This window comes from Apodemus sylvaticus, chromosome X (genome assembly GCF_947179515.1).
Source record: "Apodemus sylvaticus chromosome X, mApoSyl1.1, whole genome shotgun sequence".
Classification (NCBI taxonomy): domain Eukaryota; kingdom Metazoa; phylum Chordata; class Mammalia; order Rodentia; family Muridae; genus Apodemus; species Apodemus sylvaticus.
In genome coordinates, this window is record NC_067495.1 from 83212858 (window position 1) to 83221140 (window position 8283).

Here is an 8283-nt window from a genome sequence, read left to right on the forward strand (position 1 = left end):
TTTCCCCTTTCCTGCATCACCCCTCCCCGAAAGTCCCATAAGCCCTCTTCCCTCCGCCTGTTCCCCAATCCACTCCTTCCCACTTCCCTGTCCTGGTATACCCCAACACTGATGCACTGAGCTTTTCCAAGACTGGGGGCCACTCCTTCCTTCGTCTTGAGCATCATTTGATATGTTCATTGTGTCTTGGGTATTCCAAGCTTCTAGGCTAATATCCATTTATCAGTGAGTGCATACCATGAGTGTTCTTTTGAGACTGAGGTCTCACTTAGGATGATGTTCTCCAGTGTCTAAGAATTTCATGAATTCATGGTTTCTAATGGCTGAATAGTACTCCATTGTGTATATATACCACATTTTCTGTATCCATTTCTCCATGGAGGGACATCTGGGTTCTTTCCAGCTTCTGGCTATTATAAATAGGGCTGCTATGAACATAGTGTACCCTTATTACATGCTGGGGAATCCTCTGGGTATATGCCCAGGAGTGGTATAGCAGGGTCCTCTGGAAGTATCCTTCCCAGTTTTCTGGGGAACCACCAGACTGACTTCCAGAGTGGTAGTACCAGCTTGCCACCCCACCAGCAGTGGAGGAGTGTTTTCTTCACATCTTCGCCAACAGCTCCAGTCTCCTGAGTTTTTAATCTTCACCATTCTGACTGGTGTAAGGTGAAATCTCGGGGTTGTTTTGATTTGCACTTCCCTAATGACTAATGATGTTGAGCATTTTTTAAGATGCTTCTCAGCCATCCAAAGTTCTTCGGGTGAAAATTCTTTGCTTAGCTCTGTTCCCCATTTTTTAATAGGGTTGTTTGGTTTTTCTGGGCTCTAATTTCTTGAGTTCTTTATATATATTGGATATTAGCCCTCTGTCAGATGTAGGGTTGGTGAAAATCTTTTCCCAATTTGTTGGTTGCCGATTTGTCCTTTTGATGGTATCCTTTGCCTTACAGAACCTTTGTAATTTTATGAGGTCCCATTTGTTACACTCTGGCTTCTGTATAGAAAATATTCAAGGCCATGGTCTAGTTTGGGTCATCAGAGGGGATTAAGAGTTCAGTCAAAGGAATTAATGGAGATGTGAACAATGGAAACTAGTGAAAGAGCAGAAGGATAAATAGAAGAGAGGTCCGAGCTGAGAGGAGATACTACAGACATGGAAGAAGAAGGAAATGAAAAATCCCACAAACAGAACAATACAAATTCAGGGCATATGTGTGCTATGTCTACTACTATCCTTTTATATAGGTGGATTGTATAGAACAGTTTTATGTAGTTATATATTGAAAATTAGAGATTTAAAAAGAATCCGATTTAAGATATGGAGTAGGAATAAGAAAGTAGATAAAGGGTTTTGTGGGGCGGCGGCAGCGGCAGCATTGCAGCAGGGGCTGGTCCAGCTGAAGGGCCATCAGCAGTAGAACCAAGGCGACACAGGGTCCAGTTAGGCCCTGCGCCCACGACCACTGACCTTTGCTGGCCAGCTGGGCGGCAAGCAGCTGCGGTTGTGCGACGCCTTTCGCTGCACAGAAGCCACTTCAGAACTCGGCCTCCGGCCAGGAGAGGCTCATCTCCATCTTGGTTTCGGAGTCCAGAGACATCGGACAGACTGAGGTACATAAACATAATCCGAGGCCAACACCACGGGGGTCTGAGCCCGACAGGCATTGGCCTGCACCCAGGCCCTGGGCTGTTGGGGGGGCCATCGGGGTGCCAACCCAGCCAGGAGGTTTTTTGCCCGGGCCTGCGCGCGCGCCGCCAGTTTTGCCTGCAGGACGACAGAGAGCTCTGGCGGGCAGAGCCATAACAGGCATAGCCTGAGGCTAACAAAGCGGGGGTCTAGGCCCCAAAAGGCACAGGACTGACCCCGCGAACTGGGCGGCTTGGAGGGCCATCTGTGAGTCAACCCGCCCATGGAGGTTGTTAGCACAGCAGACTCTCCCAGCGCTTTCAGGGAGTGCGGGCGTGCACACCCGCCATCCGGGTCACCTGGCAGACCCAATTAACAGTCATAGCCCTAGGGGAACTTTGCTCGGACCTTGGCTTCCCAGGCTTTTGCCTGGACTCAGGGCCTGGGCGGCCAGGCTAACCTTGTGTGTGCCAGTCCGGTTGGGGGATTGGCTGCCCAGCAGAGTGAGTGGAACACAGGGGAGGTCACAGCAGCATACACCTTCGACGCTCCCTGGGGGTGCACACGAGCTCTGTCTGGTCCACAGACACAATCTGGGGCAAGGCCTCAGGCAGAAGCCCGCAGCTCAACTCTCTCCACTTCCATATCCAGATCAGCCTGGGCGGCCCCACCACATTTCCAGGTCCTACAAGAGGCTAGCGGGGCTTCCGGGAGGCCAGCTGGGAGAAGTCAGTGTGCCCCAGTGAATCCAGCAGGCCCCAGCGGGAGCCTTCGGGTGCCTGCTTCCGGATCTGAACAGCATGGGCAGCAGCACCCTGTCTACAGGTAGTGCAGGGGGTAAGCTGTGCACCAGAGGCCACCTGGGAAGGGGCAGCTTGCACTGGTGAGTCCAGCACTGACAAGACAAAGTAACACCAGTGAGAACTAGATGGCAAAAGGCAAACGCAGGAACGTCACTAACAGAAATCAAGGCAATATGGCAACATCTGAACCCAATTCTCCTCTACCAGCATTTCCTGGATACCCCATCACACCAGTAAAACAAGATTTGGATTTAAAATCACTGGTCATGATGCTGGTACAGGAACACATTAAGGACATACTTAAAGAAATTCAGGAGAAATTGGATCAAAAGTTAGAAGCCCTTGCAAGGGAAACACAGAAATCAATGAAAGAAATCCAGGAGAATACAAAAGCCAACAAGGAGGAAACACAAAAAACACTTAAAGAAATACAGGAGAACTTTGGTCAACAGGCTGAGGTCATGAAAGAGGAAACACAAAAATCTCTTAAAGAATTACAGGAAAGCACAAACAAGCAAGTGAAGGAGCCTAGCAAAACCATCCAGGATCTAAAAACAGAAGTAGAAACAACTAAGAAAACTCAAAGGGAGACAACTTTGGAGATAGAAAGCCTTGGGAAGAAATCAGGGGACAGAGATGCAAATATCAACAAGAGAATACAAGAGATAGAAGAAAGAATCTCAGATGCTGAAGATTCCATAGAAACCATGGACTCAACAGTTAAAGAATATGCAAAATGCAAAAAGTTTGTAACCCAAAATATCCAGGAAATCCAGGACACAATGAGAAGACCAAACCTAAGGATTATAGGCATAGATGAGAGTGAAGATTTACAACTTAAAGGGCCAGCAAATATCTTCAATAAAATTATGGAAGAAAACTTCCCTAACCTAAAGAGAGAGATGCCCATGAATATACAAGAAGCCTACAGAACTCCAAACAGACTGGACCAGAACAGAAATACCTCCTGTCACATAATAATCAAAACACCAGAAGTTCTAATCAAAGAAAGAATATTAAAGGCAGTAAGAGAAAAAGGCCAAGTAACATATAAAGGAAGACCTATCAGAATCACAGCAGACTTTTCACCTGAGACTATGAAGGCTAGAAGGTCCTGGGCAGATCTCATGCAGACTCTAAGAGAACACAAATGCCAACCAAAACTACTATATCCAGCAAAACTCTCAATCACCGTGAATGGAGAAACTAAGATATTTCATGACAAAACCAAGTTTACACACCTCACGGTCAAAGACAAACACTACCTTAGAGTAAAAGGCTGGAAGACAATTTTACAAGCAAATGGTCTCAGAAAACAAGCTGGGGTAGCCATTTTAATATCAGATAAAATTGACTTTCAACCCAAAGTCATCAAAAGAGACCCTGAGGGACATTTCTTGCGGGTCAAAGAAAAATACAAAAAGAAGAACTGTCAATCCTGAACATCTATGCCCCAAATGCAAGGGCACCCTCTTTCGTAAAAGAAACTTTATTAAAACTAAAAGCACACATTGCACCTAACACAATAATTGTGGGTGACTTCAACACTGCACTTTCCTCAATGGACCGATCAGGAAAACTGAAACTAAACAAGGACACAATGAAACTAATTGAAGCTTTGCACCAATTAGATTTAACAGATATATATAGAACATTCTATCCTAAAGCAAAAGAATATACCTTTTTCTCAGCACCTCATGGTACCTTCTCCAAAATCGACCATATAATTGGTCACAAGACAGACCTCAACAAATATAAGAAGATCAAACTAATCCCATGCCTCCTATCTGATCACTATGGAGTAAAAGTGGTCTTCAATAGCAACAGAAACAACAGAAAACCCACATACACGTGGAAACTGAACAATACTCTACTCAATGATACCTTGGTCAAGGAAAAAATAAAGAAAGAAATTAAAGACTTTTTAGAACACAATGAAAATGAAAACACAACATACCCAAATCTATGGGACACAATGAAAGCAGTGCTAAGAGGAAAATTCATAGCCCTGAGTGCCTCCAAAAAGAAAATGGAGAGAGCATACATTACCAGCTTAATGACACACCTGAAAGCCCTAGAACAAAAAGAAGCTATTTCGCCCAGGAGGAGTAGAAGGCAGGAAATCATCAAACTCAGGGCCGAAATCAATCAAGTAGAAACAAAGAGAACCATACAAAAAATCAACAAAACCAGGAGCTGGTTCTTTGAGAAAATCAACAAGATAGATAAACCCTTAGCCAGACTGACCAAAGGGCACAGAGAAAGTATCCAAATTAACAAACTTAGAAATGAAAAGGGAAATATAACAACGGAAACTGAGGAAATCCAAAAAATCATCAGATCCTACTACAAGAGCCTGTACTCAACACAACTGGAGAATCTGGAGGAAATGGACAATTTCCTTGACAGATACCAAATACCAAAATTAAACCAGGACCAACTAGACCATCTAAACAGTCCCATAATGCTTAAAGAAATAGAAGGAGTCATAGAAAGTCTTCCAACCAAAAAAAGCACAGGACCAGATGGCTTCAGTGCAGAATTCTACCAGACCTTCAAAGAAGAGTTAACACCAATACTCTTCAAACTATTCCACAAAATAGAAACAGAAGGAACACTACCCAATTCCTTCTACGAAGCCACAATTACGCTGATACCAAAGCCACAAAAAGATCCAACAAAGAAAGAGAACTTCAGACCAATTTCCCTCATGAACATCGATGCAAAAATACTCAATAAAATTCTTGCCAACCGAATCCAAGAACACATCAAAACGATCATCCACCACGATCAAGTAGAACACAATGAAAATGAAAACACAACATACCCAAATCTATGGGACACAATGAAAGCAGTGCTAAGAGGAAAACACATAGCCCTGATTGCCTCCAAAAAGAAAATGGAGAGAGCGTACATTACCAGCTTAATGACACACCTGAAAGCCCTAGAACAAAAAGAAGCTATTTCACCCAGGAGGAGTAGAAGGCAGGAAATCATCAAACTCAGGGCCGAAATCAATCAAGTAGAAACAAAGAGAACCATACAAAAAATCAACAAAACAAGGAGCTGGTTCTTTGAGAAAATCAACAAGATAGGTAAACCCTTAGCCAGACTGACCAAAGGGCACAGAGAAAGTATCCAAATTAACAAACTTAGAAATGAAAAGGGAAATATAACAACGGAAACTGAGGAAATCCAAAAAATCATCAGATCCTACTACAAGAGCCTGTACTCAACACAACTGGAGAATCTGGAGGAAATGGACAATTTCCTTGACAGATACCAAATACCAAAATTAAATCAGGACCAACTAGACCATCTAAACAGTCCCATAATGCTTAAAGAAATAGAAGGAGTCATAGAAAGTCTTCCAACCAAAAAAAGCACAGGACCAGATGGTTTCAGTGCAGAATTCTACCAGACCTTCAAAGAAGAGTTAACACCAATACTCTTCAAACTATTCCACAAAATAGAAACAGAAGGAACACTACCCAATTCCTTTTACGAAGCCACAATTACGCTGATACCAAAGCCACACAAAGATCCAACAAAGAAAGAGAACTTCAGACCAATTTTCCTTATGAACATCGATGCAAAAATACTCAATAAAATTCTTGCCAACCGAATCCAAGAACACATCAAAACGATCATCCACCATGATCAAGTAGGCTTTATCCTGGGAATGCAGTGTTGGTTCAATATAGGGAAATCCATCAATACAATCCACTACATAAACAAACTCAAAGAACAAAACCACATGGTCATTTCATTGGATGCTGAAAAAGCATTTGACAAAATTCAGCATCCTTTCATGCTTAAAGTCTTGGAGAGAACAGGAATTCAAGGCCCATACCTCAACATAGTAAAAGCAATATACAGCAAACCAGTAGCCAGCATCAAACTAAATGGAGAGAAAGTTGAAGCAATCACACTGAAATCAGGGACCAGACAAGGCTGCCCCCTTTCTCCTTATCTTTTCAATATTGTACTTGAGGTACTAGCTCGGGCAATTCGACAACATAAGAAGTTCAAAGGGATACAAATTGGAAAGGAAGAAGTCAAACTATCATTATTTGCAGACGACATGATAGTCTACCTAAGTGACCCAAAAAACTCCACTAGAGAGCTCCTACAGCTGATAAACAACTTCAGCAAAGTGGCAGGTTATAAAATCAACTCAAGCAAATCAATGGCCTTCCTATACTCAAAGGATAAGTAGGCTGAGAAAGAAATTAGGGAAATGACCCCCTTCACAATAGCCACAAACAGTATAAAGTATCTTGGGGTGAGTCTTACCAAACATGTGAAAGATCTGTATGACAAGAACTTCAAGACTCTGAAGAAGGAAATGGAAGAAGACCTCAAAAAATGGGAAAACCTCCCATGCTCATGGATCGGTAGAATCAATATAGTTAAAATGGCCATTTTGCCAAAAGCAATATACAGATTCAATGCAATACCAATCAAAATCCCAACTCAATTCTTCACAGAATTAGAAAGAGCAATTATCAAATTCATCTGGAACAACAAAAAACCCAGGATAGCTAAAACTATTCTCAGCAACAAAAGAAAGTCTGGGGGAATCAGTATCCCTGACCTCAAGCAATACTACAGAGCAATAGTGTTAAAAACTGCATGGTATTGGTACAGTGACAGGCAGGAGGATCAATGGAACAGGCTTGAAGATCCAGAAATGAACCCACACACCTATGGCCACTTGATCCTCGACAAAGAGGCTGAAAACATCTAATGGAAAAAAGATAGCCTTTTCAACAAATGGTGCTGGTTCAACTGGAGGTCAGCATGCAGAAAAATGCGAATTGATCCATCCTTGTCTCCTTGTACTAAGCTCAAATCCAAATGGATCAAGGACCTCCTCATAAAGCCAGACACTCTGTAGCTAATAGAAAAGAAACTGGGGAAGACCCTTGAGGACATCGGTACAGGGAGAAAGTTTCTGAACAGAACACCAATAGCGTATGCTCGAAGAGCAAGAATTGACAAATGGGACCTCATAAAATTACAACGTTTCTGTAAGGCAAAGGACACCATCAAGAGGACAAATCAGCAACCAACAAATTGGGAAAAGATCTTCACCAATCCTACATCAGATAGAGGGCTAATATCCAATATATATAAAGAACTCAAGAAGTTAGACTCCAGAAAACCGAACAACCCTATTAAAAAATGTGGTAAAGAGTTAAACAAAGAATTCTCACCTGAAGAACTTCGGATGGCGGAGAAGCATCTTTAAAAATGCTCAACTTCATTAGTCATTAGGGAAATGCAAATCAAAACAACCCTAAGATTTCATCTTACACCAGTCAGAATGGCTAAGATGAAAAATTCAGGAGACAGCAGGTGTTGGAGAGGGTGTGGAGAAAGAGGAACACTCCTCCACTGCTGATGGGGATGCAAATTGGTACAACCACTCTGGAAATCAGTCTGGCGGTTCCTCCGAAAACTGGGCACCTCACTTCCAGAAGATCCTGCTATACCACTTCTGGGCATATACCCAGAAGATTCCCCACCATGTAATAAGGATACATGCTCTACTATGTTCATAGCAGCCCTATTTATAATTGCCAGATGCTGGAAAGAACCCAGGTATCCCTCAACAGAAGAGTGGATGCAAAAAATGTGATATATCTACACAATGGAGTACTATTCATCCATTAGAAACAATGAATTCATGAAATTCTTAGGCAAATGGATGGAGCTAGAGAACATCATACTAAGTGAGGTAACCCAGACTCAAAAGGTGAATCATGGTATGTACTCACTAATAACTGCTTATTAACCTAGAAAACTGGAATACCCAAAACATAATCCACACATCAAATGAGGTAC